Raw genomic sequence first — 12,445 nt, forward strand, 5'->3', positions numbered from 1 at the left:
AATGCTCACAGGGCATAAAAACTGGCATGACAACATTGACCAACGGATGATATGATGTATGCCACTCTGGCTAGCCATCGCAACTGCCAGGGACAATATTTGCAAGCGTATTCCAGGTTGTACGCATTGTTGGCGAGCCATTGTTCTTGGCTGACCACCATTGAATGTTGTTTATTTGTGTATGGCAATGTTCGGTAATATAGACCATGACCGGGCCGTTGGAGTATGTGTTCTCGAATCGCTTCGTCACTATTGGTTCGCACTGGCAAGGAAGGGCCACCGTAGGACCACAGATTGCTAACGCATTTCAATATCGCGCCGGTGACATGTGCTGCCTGGGAACCTGCGCATCCGATAGTGAGCGAACTGCCCAGCTTAGCAAGTGGCAGTTAAATTAATGACTGGTCACTCGAGAAGACCAACCTGGGCCACACGAGGCCCACCACAGGGAGCATTTGTCCTCCCAGGGCAGTGGCGCATCGCTTAACCACTGCCCCACTGCGCCAGGTATGAGGACTGCGAGAGATCTATGAACCTAAAATGAAGAATCACCTTCTGCATGTATGGGAACTAATCCTTTACTCTATTAGTGTCCCCTCAAATTTTTAGCTATGAGGCACTCGGAGAAAGAGAATCTTGTACTTGGGATGATGTTACAGTGATCAGTTTTGCATAACAGGCTCTATATACGAATCTTCCTTTCTTCGTAGGATACCATGGTAAGGCCACTAGAGCAATCGAAGTTTTTCTCGCAAACGCGTGATTGCTAAGGATTACCCCTTGCAAATATTGTCGACAAAATTTGAAAACTTCTGTTTGTGCATATCGAACCAGTTATTTCACAAAAGCAAGAATGATGACTAAAAACTAAAAAATTCCCGCACACCCGCAGACTTCCACAGTCCCGGGATGGTAGCCTTATTTTTCTATCAAAGACACTTATGAAGAATCGAATAATTTAATCAATCTCTGAAACATGTTCCGCATCGAAAGGGCATCGCACCGCACTTCAATAAAAGATTACATCGGTCGGAGCAGAAAGAAATGAAAGCATCACAGAGCAATTCTGAGAAACACCTTGTTACTTCACGACATCTATCTTCGTTTCTTGTTATGGAAAAGCCATCATTCTTTCTGGACATAAAATGAGCCTGCCAATTTCTTCAGCGAGAATTTCAAATGTAGCCGACGTCAATGGAAAACAGTTCTAGGCGCAGCGAGAAAAAAAAATGAAAATTCATGCTGACAGTTAGATGGCACACCGCGATCATTTATTATATTGAAGCCTCCATTTACAGTTAAGGTGCCAGTCAATGGCGCACTTTGTTACCTATACAAAGGATATACGCGAAGCCAAGAGACAAAGTCTTTTAGGACCTCTTTCAAAATCAAGATATTTTCGAATGAGATTTCAATCAATTTGTTATCAAATCCCACAATAGTAATGAACCCGAGGTGAATATGAAGGGACGTTTATATATTTTTTAAATATCCTTTGGTGTCATGTAACCACGTAAATTAGTCATGCAGCCATTTTTGCCTGAAAGGCAAGTGATTTAAAAGCAGCAGACAAAAACCACACCCAGGTTACGAATGTGTAACGTGAATGTTTGAACGGTGGCTGTTTGGACATGTGATTGAAAACTGGCAAGCCGGACGCCGGGCTGGGAGACGGTTCCATCCATCCAAGCCAGGCTGTGCGTTTCGAACCAACCACCTCTCTCTCCACTTTGACATTCTTCGTCTCCCATCCTCTCTCTCTTTTTCTCCCATTTGTCCATCTCCCTACTCTGCCCACTTTGCCACCCGTAAACAGAGGGAGGTATCAGGTTCCGCGGTGCACGTCTACGATGGCGCGAGACTGCTAACGAGCTAGTCAGAGCTAACGCCCTAAGACCACAACACGCCGCCGGTGGGATCCAATCCCCCGACACCCGCATGCCACGTGTGGTGCCTTATGAACTGAGCTATAACGGTGTCTTTCCCATCTTCAACTTTTAAGGGTAGTTATGCTGAACGTAACCTAACATTAAAAGTGATCACCAACGCCATTCCCGACCAAAGCAGCGGATTTAGAAAAGTATTGTGATAGTCAAGAAGGTAACTGCGCGAGAGACCTCTTACGCTACCTGTGGCATAAAGAGTGCTACAATGGAGGGCCGAGGGTTGTTTTAAAACGCAGCTCTCAGGCGCCCGTTCCTGCGTTCCGCGGTGTCGCCGTTGTCCCTCGTAACCGGCCCCGCAGCCGGGGCAGCGCGTTGCTCCAGCTGCGCGCGCCCCTGGCGCCATCTCCCTCCGGAACGCCGAAGCCAAAATGCGTAGCCGCCGCCGTTCACCACTGCCTGCGGCTGCATAGACACCGCAGCCGCCGGTCCACCCAGCCGGTCAATCGAAAAGAAATATTGGCTTTCCAGGGTGGCACCGCATAGACAAAGTAGCATTAGCCTCCATATTTTTCTCGCGTGTGGGCAACAAACGACTCTGGAACGGTGGAACCCGCGGTGAAACTCGCCACGTGGATAAAAACACCCCGCTTTACTTCGCCCACGTTTCATTATACGGATATGCCTTTGGGTAAGGTATCTGAAGCGTAATTTTCAATGTTTAACTGCGCACAGTGCGTGCATCTCAAACTTCCATTATTTTGTGTCGGGCAATTCCGTATTCAGAAATCTTATTCTTTTCAAAAAACACGTGTCTGGAAAGACAGCAATGCTGTGAAAAAACTATGCCTAAGTTAATGAGGACGGAAGAAAGAGCTCCCGAGACGCGTACCATCTTTGACAAGAGGCTTCATTTGGGCAAACTGCAAATAAAAACAAAACAAATGCGCACGATAAGCACTCAGTGGTTCAGGTGGTGCATATGCGTCATGTTTTTTACCCTGGTCCTTTTCCGCGCTTGTCTGTTCACATGATAGAATTACATCTGTGTTTTTTCGAGGGCGCTTTGTTGCATATTTCTGCTTGCATCGGCATTGCATTGGTTCCCGTTTTCGTTCCCTTCTCGCCGAATACACGTGCAGGAAATTCTCGGGCTCCAGTGTTCCTCGCACGGAAAACAACCTGGCGGCACTTCTTCAACGGGTCTGAAAAGCGCCTCAGTGTGATGATCACTCCTCTCTCGTGGGAAATCAAGTCGCTTTCAGTGCGGGTGCTGTTAGGCAGAAGTTAAAAACTAGATTAATTCAATTGAAAAGAAGCATATTGTAGAACTATATTGATACTGGAAAAGGCAGATCAGGAACGTATTATTCTATGATAACTCAAGAGGCAGTGCCCTGCTCTTTGAAACTAGGTCAGGGTGTCTTAGAACGCACAGCTGCAAAAAAATTTAACGAAGATAATGACACATCTTCTATGTGTGGTATTATGTAGAAAATATAGAACACCTCATACTCATTGTGGTGATAGCCATCCGGATGTCGATGCAGGCACAGTCACTCTTTTTGAAGCCCTAGGTTTTAGGGATAACAATGGTCCTGTAAAAAGATCTATGGGTTAAGTTAGTAAAAAGCGATTGGAATATTGGTGGCTGAAAAGCAGAGAGGTGACAAAGGGCTAAAAGTGTAGGAAATTGTAGTGAAAAAGAAATGGCGAATTTTAATGACAATTTACAACACAGTTAAACAAAGATACGTGAAAAAAAAAGCCGAGCATGGTGGCAATTGCCACCACCCCATGTCAAAGGGGACGCTCCTAATTTCCATCCATCCATCTATACAACGCAGTTCCTCTTTGTATAGTCTGCTTGAATTTAGATTGTTATGCCGAAAAAGCAGTAAGCGCCAACAATTATTTTTATGTGACTTCCTACTGTGGACGCATTTTCTGCGCTAAAAACAATTTTAAATAAAATCAATTTTGTCCCGAAAACAATTATTAATTGAATTCATCACTGAAACCTTCAACATAAGTGACATGCTGTCAAAACTATTTTCGTGTTGCTTATATAGCGATATGTCATTACCGAACTGCGGCGTATCTGTAAGCCGGAATAGCGAAGAGATTATCGGAAACAGTTCCCTCTGTCATGGCCTGTCAGCGCGCCACTCCAGATAATCGGTGCTCTCGGAAGAGCTGCGATCATAAAAAAAGGAGCCAGAGAATGAAGCATGAAAAGCTAGTTGAAGCCATGAAAGCCAGAGCGCTATTGAAAATTAACCAAACAAAGGACTCAGCTGAGAGTTTGAAATCTCTCTCTTGGCTTTCAGGACCAAATCGGAAAAGTGTTGTCCTGCTCTTTCCTTAAATGGCATCTCTTTGAGAGCCACCTGAATTGGGAAGTTAGGCTACGAAGTTTCGCACTGTGGTGAACTGTCACTTTGTTGATGCATTAGATGGATCTCAAGTGCCAGCTCCAAGTACAAGGCCGGGCAACGATGGTCGATTGACAGAATAAGGAGTTTAAGCTCCGTTACAAAACGTGGAACACAGAAATCTTGCAGAAAACCTAACCACACCATGGAAATGCTAGTTCTCCGACGCGGTAGAATCCAATACGTACGACTGGTGTACTGACCCTTGAATAGGGCGCAGAAAGTCCGGTTTGTAGCCGAGAAACCAATGAACTTAGAGAAATTTTGGTACTCGCGTCGTGGGGGTCAGGGAACAAACGCTAGTTAAAGACATCCTAGTCGAAATCTCCCCGCCGCGGTGGCTCAGTGGTTACGGCGCTCTGCTGCTGACCCGAAAGACGCGGGTTCAATCTCGGCCGCGGCGCCCGAATTTCGATGGAGGCGAAATTCTTGAGGCCCGTGTACTGTGCGATGTCAGTGCACGTTAAAAGAACCCCAGGAGGTCGAAAGTTCCGGAGCCCTTCACTACGGCGTCCCTCATAGCCTGAGTTGCTTTGGGACGTTAAACCTCAATAAACCAATAAACCAAACCTAGTTGAAATCCAAAATAAAGGTGCCTGAGCAGGTCGTGTCACGCGAAGGGAAGCTAACCGATGGCCGTTAAGGGCAAAAACCGGATTACAAGGAAGGCACGTCTAGCCGGAGCGGTGGCATTGAGTTAGGCGGATGAAACAAGGAGGTTTGCAGTGATAAGGTGGCCGCAACTGACATAGGATAAAAATAATTTGAGAAATTAGAGAGAAATTAGATAATTAGAGAGGCTCCTAATGGTGATAATGACGTTATTTTATGCGCACTTACCTAGCGGGACAGTTTTTACCAAAAGTACAACAGTAACCCTCTCCGCTAGAAAGTGTCACAAACTTTTTGTAAGGGTAAAATGGCTGAGGCAAAAATTGCAATTGATTATCCTTGTTTTGTGCCCTTAATTATTTTGCCGTTCGTGCTTTTATAAATATATGTAAGTAGTATTTGGAACTCGCAAGTATTTTGTAGTTTGCTCTCGGTTTAGTTGTGCGCGCCCAAGAAAGCATGAATATCTATCGACTGTTGCGTCGATCAGAGAAATTCGAAAAAAATAATTAACTCGGCCTAACCGATTGCGTATTCGGGCTCCAGTTGCGCACACAAAAGTGGCAGTTGTCAGTCAGTTTGGTTTACATTTCATTTGGATGGGGTACTTGCCTGATTCGGTCAGAATTAATCGGAAATCTCCAGCGTATGCGGTGACGGCGGACCAAAATGGCAAGCTTTCGCTGCAGTGGTAGCCGTAACGCCATCTCTGCCCGTCGGAGGAACGAGCGCCCTGCCATTGAGGCTGTGGCGATACGCAAAAGGGGTGAAAGCGGCAGCGCGGTTGGTTTGAAAGTGCTTTCTCGGCTACTGTATCAAAATTGGGCGCAGAAAACGTTGTTGCACGCAATTGCCTTCCTCCCCGCACCTTGCGCTTCTCCATGAGTTTCTCCGCAGCCTCCCTGCATGGTAGAATGCTCCTTCGTGTGAAGCGCGCATGATGACGCTGCCAGCATCATTTGGGATCCTAATCAAATATCTCGAATTAACACTTTAGACTCCGTTCAGAACCGCGCCGCCCGCCTTATTGTTTCAAATTACTCACGAGCAGCAAGCGTATCTGCACTAAAGTCAACCCTTGGTCTTTCAGCTCTTTCTTTGCGCCGAAAATATTTTCGCTTATGTCTTTTCCAACGGATTTATTATACTAACCCTATTCTCAAAAATCAGTTACTGCTTCCTCCATCTTATATATCCTCGCGCACTGATCATAGTTTTAAGGTAAGAATCCCACACTGCAGAACCACCCTTTGTTTGAATTCATATATTCCTCAAACTGCAAATGACTGGAACCACCTCCCTGCCTTCATCGCTGCAATCACCGACGTCAAACATTTCAAGGAAATTACTTTTCATTTTGTATGCCCCTCCTCTCTGTAATGCCTCCGGGCCTCGAGAGTATTCAAAATAAATAAATAAATAAATTGCTGCGAAAGCTGTCCGTTTTGGTCCAGTTTGGTCAAAGCTGGTCAAGCCAAAAAAACCCATGCCAGAACTAATGGTTATAATGCGACGGGTCGCGAGAGCTGGCCCCGGGTCTGAAAGTGTCAGGTGCATCTGTGACGGAGTCGACGTGGGCGCCCGCTACCAATTGAGCAATAGAAGCCTGCCGGTAAGACGCGTGGTGACGTATTTTTTTTTATTTATTTATTTAGCAAATACTGAAATGTTGAAAGAACATTCGCTCTCGTTGCTTACATCGGACAAGGAGGGGGTTTTGCTGTGATGCCTAATGACCTCTGCAAGGCCAAGGCGTTGGACATCTTTAACAGGCATTAAATGACGATTTTAAGGAATGCAAATTCAGCTGCTAAAAAGCTATGTAATGACCGCAAGTTTGAGCGCGTGCACAGTATCGCAACTAGCAAAAAATCATCCCTTAACCAATTTTTCACTGTGAAAACGCACAAACCGGACTGGCCCCGACGGGTTATGATTTCCGAGCATGGTAACTGGCAGAAGACGATTGCCCTGTTCTTGGAAGAAAAAGTAAAGCTGCTGACCATTGACGAACCTTTCCTAGTGAAATCCTCTGATAATGTAATCAGGTTTTTGCGTGACAATTCTAGCATTGACTTAGCGGCATGCTCTGTAGATGTCAAAGATTTGTATTATTCGATTCCCCAAGACGAGTTACTCGATTGTGTCGAAATATATATCGATACATACATGACAATCGAGTTTCAAAACGCCTGCGGGGGGTCGACTGGTGGTTTCTTGTGAATCCTTTCTGAGTTTTTGAAGTTTCTCTGGGAGGAAAGTGTGTACTTGCACAAAAGCGGCGTGTGCATCGAGTCGTGTATCGCGCCAGTACTTAGTGAGTTGTACCTCGCTCAGAAAAACAGATTCCTAATTAGAGAACACCCTCACTGGGACAACCGTTCGAAGAGTGTTTAGGCACGTTGATGATTAATGAGTACATTGTGGTGGTCATGGCATGAGTTCCCTTGAGGTTGCTTTGGAGGCATTAGCCTGCTTTAGCCATGCTCTTAAGCTACTTGTTATCACTAGAGACCGGATTTTAGGAAAATGCCTATTTTTTTCAAAGCTTCGTAGGCGCACCATTTTTACATATGAGCACGAATTAGGTGTTGACGATATGTTTAATACTCTTTTTATAGTGCCTATAAATGCCTATTTTGGGTGTCAGTGCCTATAAATGCCTATTTCTGATGTCGGTGCCTAAAAATGCCCTATTTTACAGAAAAGGGGCCTGAAATACGCTGTGGTTTTGCTTTCAGATTCTGTTTGCTTTCGAATCCATTTCGGTTTTGAGTAGAACACACACGTGGCAACATTAGATGACCTCGTCAGTTGGCTGTGGTGAACACTGCACCTACGCCGGCTGTGTACAGAATACCAACACGCACAGCCAAAAATATCGAAGCAACCTTTTTCCTTTGAGACAGAAATGGTAATAGCGCTGTAATAAGACATGCACAAGAAACACTGACACAGGACATGCGCTGTCCTGTGTCAGTGTTTCTTGTGCACGTCTTATTACAGCGCGATTACCATTTCTGTCTCAAATAATGAACCTTTTTTCCTATTTTCTGCCATTTTATCGCGGCAACTTGTTGATGACTTTGGCTGTTAAAGTGGTAGTTGACCAGATGGCACCACATTTCGGAAAGTATACGGAGTAAGTTATAGGTTCGTCCAAATAATTCCAGTTGGTTCCAACTGAAACCAACTGTAAAATGTTCCATAAACCTGCTGGAAACAGTTTCACTGATTAAAATTTCCACCTGGGTAACCTGCCTTATTTTCGTTTCTTGTGCCCCAGATGGTGCTTGTCTGCTACTGCTTGCATAGCTTTAGTAGTGATTTCTAGTTGGATGATGTTTACTTTACCATGGATCCTCGTGGATATGCGTAGGCCCGTGCAGAACTATGATTCTTTTCGGCATATTCCGCATCGAGCAGCACTGTGTGTAACATTTTCTAGCATCTCGTATTTATGGTTTCCAGACCCTTATAATGGCAAGCACCATTTGATAGTCGCGTGGCTCCAGACACGTGAAGCCACAAACTATAAAACACTGTTTACACAAACGACAACATATTTAATAATGTTGAAGCATAGTGTATGCCTGCAATAAATAAGTTCAATTCCTGTGTGAGCGAAGACTGAACTCATTTGTCAGATGCTTTGAATTGACAATGTTTCTATCAATTTCTAAATGCATGGCCTCCTGTTAAGGTGTTCATTGTTTCTACTTTTGTACACGACAAGCGAATTGTTTGTTTCGAGGTATACCAAAGTGTTTAAAAATGGTTGGTAACCGTCCCTTTTGCTCTGCTGAAGCATGTGTATTGTACGAAAAGTTGCGCGAAAGCCTTAGAAAAAACGGCTTCTAATGTTCGCACCTTGTTTAAGGTCCCAAATCATTCCTGCTGTGTTTTTGTTTTATTTTACGGCAGATATTCCGCGCTTAAGTTCGGAACTATGTGCAATTTTGATAAAGTTTATGGTGCCTATTTTTCTCCGTTAGGTGCCTAAAATGCAATTTTAGCCGCCTATTTATGGCGCCTAAAACGGGCTTTTTAGTGCCTAAAAATCCGGCCTCTAGTTATCACGCACGAGGTTCCCACGCAGGGATCATTGACATTCCTAGATCTCAAGCTCAAGTTCGCAAGGGGGCAGGTCTGCTGGGCATATGAACCCAGAGGTGACAAGGCTCCACTCCCCTCCCAGTCGGCGCATTCAAAACTTGTTAAAAGAACTATTGCAAACCTTCATTTCTCTAGTGCGGTTAAGTAGTCGTGCATTCACGCAATGGAGTCCAGTCCTCATCGCCAGGTTGACCGCCTTACTCAAGATGGTTCCTCCTTGCACTTTCTTGTATCTGTGTTAGAAAAGTTGAAGAAGAATCTCGAACTCGAGCGTGTCAGTGCTGAACATGGTGGCGAGAGCATTGCAGCGAGAAAAAAAACCCAAGGATTGTGGCGCTGCCATATGTACCCCCTTTGCCAAAAGTAACCGAGCAACAGGTTTTTGCTTCTCAGCCGTAAAACGGAGCCTTCACGGCACCGCTAAAGACCGAAAGGTGTCCGAACGTCAGGACAAGGGTTCACCTTACTTTGCACAGATTCGGAGATTAAAGGCTGCCGTAGGTGCTTCGCTACGACGCTTAGAAACAAACCATACTTGCCGGGTTACTTTTGGCGAAGACTGTACATAACGTACCCCATCGCATCAGAACGATTGGTGGCAAAGCAGGCTTTAATGTCGTTCTAACAGCTCCAGAGAAACTGAAAAGGCTCTGCCGGCGTGTGAATGCATATCAGCCAAAAAAGCAGCGAGACTGCAAAGAAAATCACCAGAATTGCTTCGTAGAATGCGCGGAAGCCTCGGTGTACTCACTACCTTTAAAATGTGGGAAAGAATGTGCTGGGAAGGCGAGCAGGTGCACCCTGGCAACATTGAAATCAGGTTGCTGAACCATTTCCCGTTTGAAGTTCGGTACAAGAGGGGGTATAGCGGGTACTACAGATCTTGCGCTTGCTGTATCAAGTATAGGGGTCTCAGGCGCTCATTTTGTTCGTAGGCTAGCCGGCGGAGTGTTCCGTTGGCTGGTATAAGGACGCGTGCTACATTAAGTTCTCTGCCGAGCGCACAACCACGCTACATGCATGTAGCGCGTGTTTTCGTAAGATAAACATCGGTACTAACCTAACTCTTTGTTCTTTGTTTTCGGGTTTTGTGCGCCCAATTAGGCGCAGCAGTTCCAGTAGATTAGACTGCAAGCATTACCAACGGCGAATCCAGCCCTTAGGAGTCACCCCACTGAAAAGAAAAAGTGAAGCTCAAAACGCATGACCACCGCTTGCAGTGCGAAAGTGGCCTGCGATGCTATATCTGCGCCTTTTGCACAATAGGCAGCGATGTTCACGCTCTACGTAAAAGTTAGAATTGGCTCCTTACTATTCCTTGCTTGTTGTTGACCTTATGGATTTGCGCAGTGCAAGCTTCCATGGCTTGAATGTCGACCCGCTACGCCTGTGTGCTTCGCAGTCTGGCTCCTTGAATTATTCACTAGAGGCTTCGAGCAGGTAACGAACACCGCAGAAAGGAGAGCCGCAAACACTAAAAGGACGGAAGCTGCGCCAGTTCAAACACCGTGTTGAAGATTGCGGAAGTTCTTCCTCTGCAAGCACTTTTTGTTCGCCGCTGGCGTCATCTTCTCCAGGGCTTGTTTACGAACAGAGAACGGGTCTACGGGTGAGGTTAAGGCCGGCAAAAGAACGCACACCAAGCGAAATTTCAACTTATATATTTATTTATTTACAGAAGACTCCTGGCTTTATTGCAAAGCCTTAAGCAGGAGTGGGTGTAAAATACACTTTGACAAAAAGAAAACCTCCTTGAGGTACACGCAACTCAGCACACAATACCGAAAAAAATGAACGACGAAAAGAAACAACATTATACAATATTAGACGACACCTCGCGTCTAAACGAGCACTGGGCGAAAGAGAGGAAAAAAAAGGAAATGTTGAATGCTGCAAAATTGTTAAGAATTCCTAAGCGACGCCGTAAACGACTCCACAGTAGAAGCCTCTACAATATTCGCTTTGAGGACATTCCATTCCCGCACAGTACGGGGGAAGAAATAATTCTTGTATGTTTCAGTGCGGCACGAGTATTCCTTCACTTTTAAAGAATGGTAGGATCGTGTCTAACGACCCGGGACTAGCTCAATGTACTTTCTGCTGTTAATTCCTAATTTGTTGTGAACAATCATATAGGTTTCTATGGAGAGCCCCGATATACTACTAAAACAATAAACTCTCTCTCTCTGAGTATTGCGTGAAAGTATTGTTTTCCAGTATAGTAAATAAAGAGCGAATGTGAAACCACAAGTTTGCCGAGTCAAGGAAAAGAGGTCTGAGGAAGTACGAACCAAAGCAGGGTTTGACCGATGGATGAAAACTTAGAAGCTATTTCGTGGCGCATGTAGTCCTTGCAGAAAGATAACGTGAATTCGGGCTGTAAAGGCACAGAGAACGCACCTGCGACCGCTAGAGGTCGATTTGAGACAACAAGAGAAGATTCAGGAACGACACAAAAAGAATACCTAGTCGGTCTGGCCTTTCTATACTCCACTCTCATCTTTCTTTAGACCGCATGTCATCTTGCAGTTCGTTTCGCTATTATTTCACTCTCAAGGGCATCCTCGAAGGAAGTCCTTTTCTTGGAGGCGAGAGTAAAAGGGAGTGTATTTTGGCGACTGCTCATGAAGTTCTGTCTGGGTGTATGTGAAAACACTATTAAATGTTCAGTTAGATACGCTGCAAAAGAAGAACAAAACTTTCAGTAAGGTGAAGGGCAGTAGGAAACTAGGAAAGAGCAGCAGAAGATCCTATGGTTTGGGAAGCAATGTGTGAGGGCAGTATTCAATTTTCTTCAAGGGAATGCGCCTCAGAGTCAACGAGGCTCTTTGCAGCAAAGAAAGGGAGGACGCTTACTTTCTCTTCTTGCTTTTTCTGTGCCGTACTACAGCCCCACAAGCCCAAAATTCCAATGTTCGTTTATTTACCTATTTCAAGCCGAGAAGCTCCATAACCAAAGAACGGTTTACAACAGACGAGTAATATATTTGTCCTCGTGGCATACGCCCAAATTTAGTGTTGAAGAACTTCTTTCTGCCGTAGTTAGTGCCCGGCCATTGTTAAGAAAGAGTTGCGCTCACTTAAAAGACGAACACGAGAGAGACAACGATGGCGGAGCAAGTGCAAACTATCAAATAGTTTTCTCCGGTTCAATACAGCTTATATAGGCAGTACGTACGTGTGCCTAAAGAGGGAAGCAGAGATAGCAAATCAAGCCTGTGCACAAGTAAAAAAAAAATCCGCGCAAAAAGTATTTTTCCCCATTATACAGTGCAACAGAAGTGTCACGAATGCAGGCCTCGCCCGTTAGCTTAAAAGAAGAACATGGTTGTGTTGTAAATGCCCAAAGTCCCACAAAAACATTATAAGAGTTCCACATCAGCATGGAGTCCGCGTGAT

This window comes from Amblyomma mixtum, chromosome 6 (assembly GCF_055824585.1).
Source record: "Amblyomma mixtum isolate Tamu chromosome 6, ASM5582458v1, whole genome shotgun sequence".
Classification (NCBI taxonomy): Eukaryota; Metazoa; Arthropoda; class Arachnida; order Ixodida; family Ixodidae; genus Amblyomma; species Amblyomma mixtum.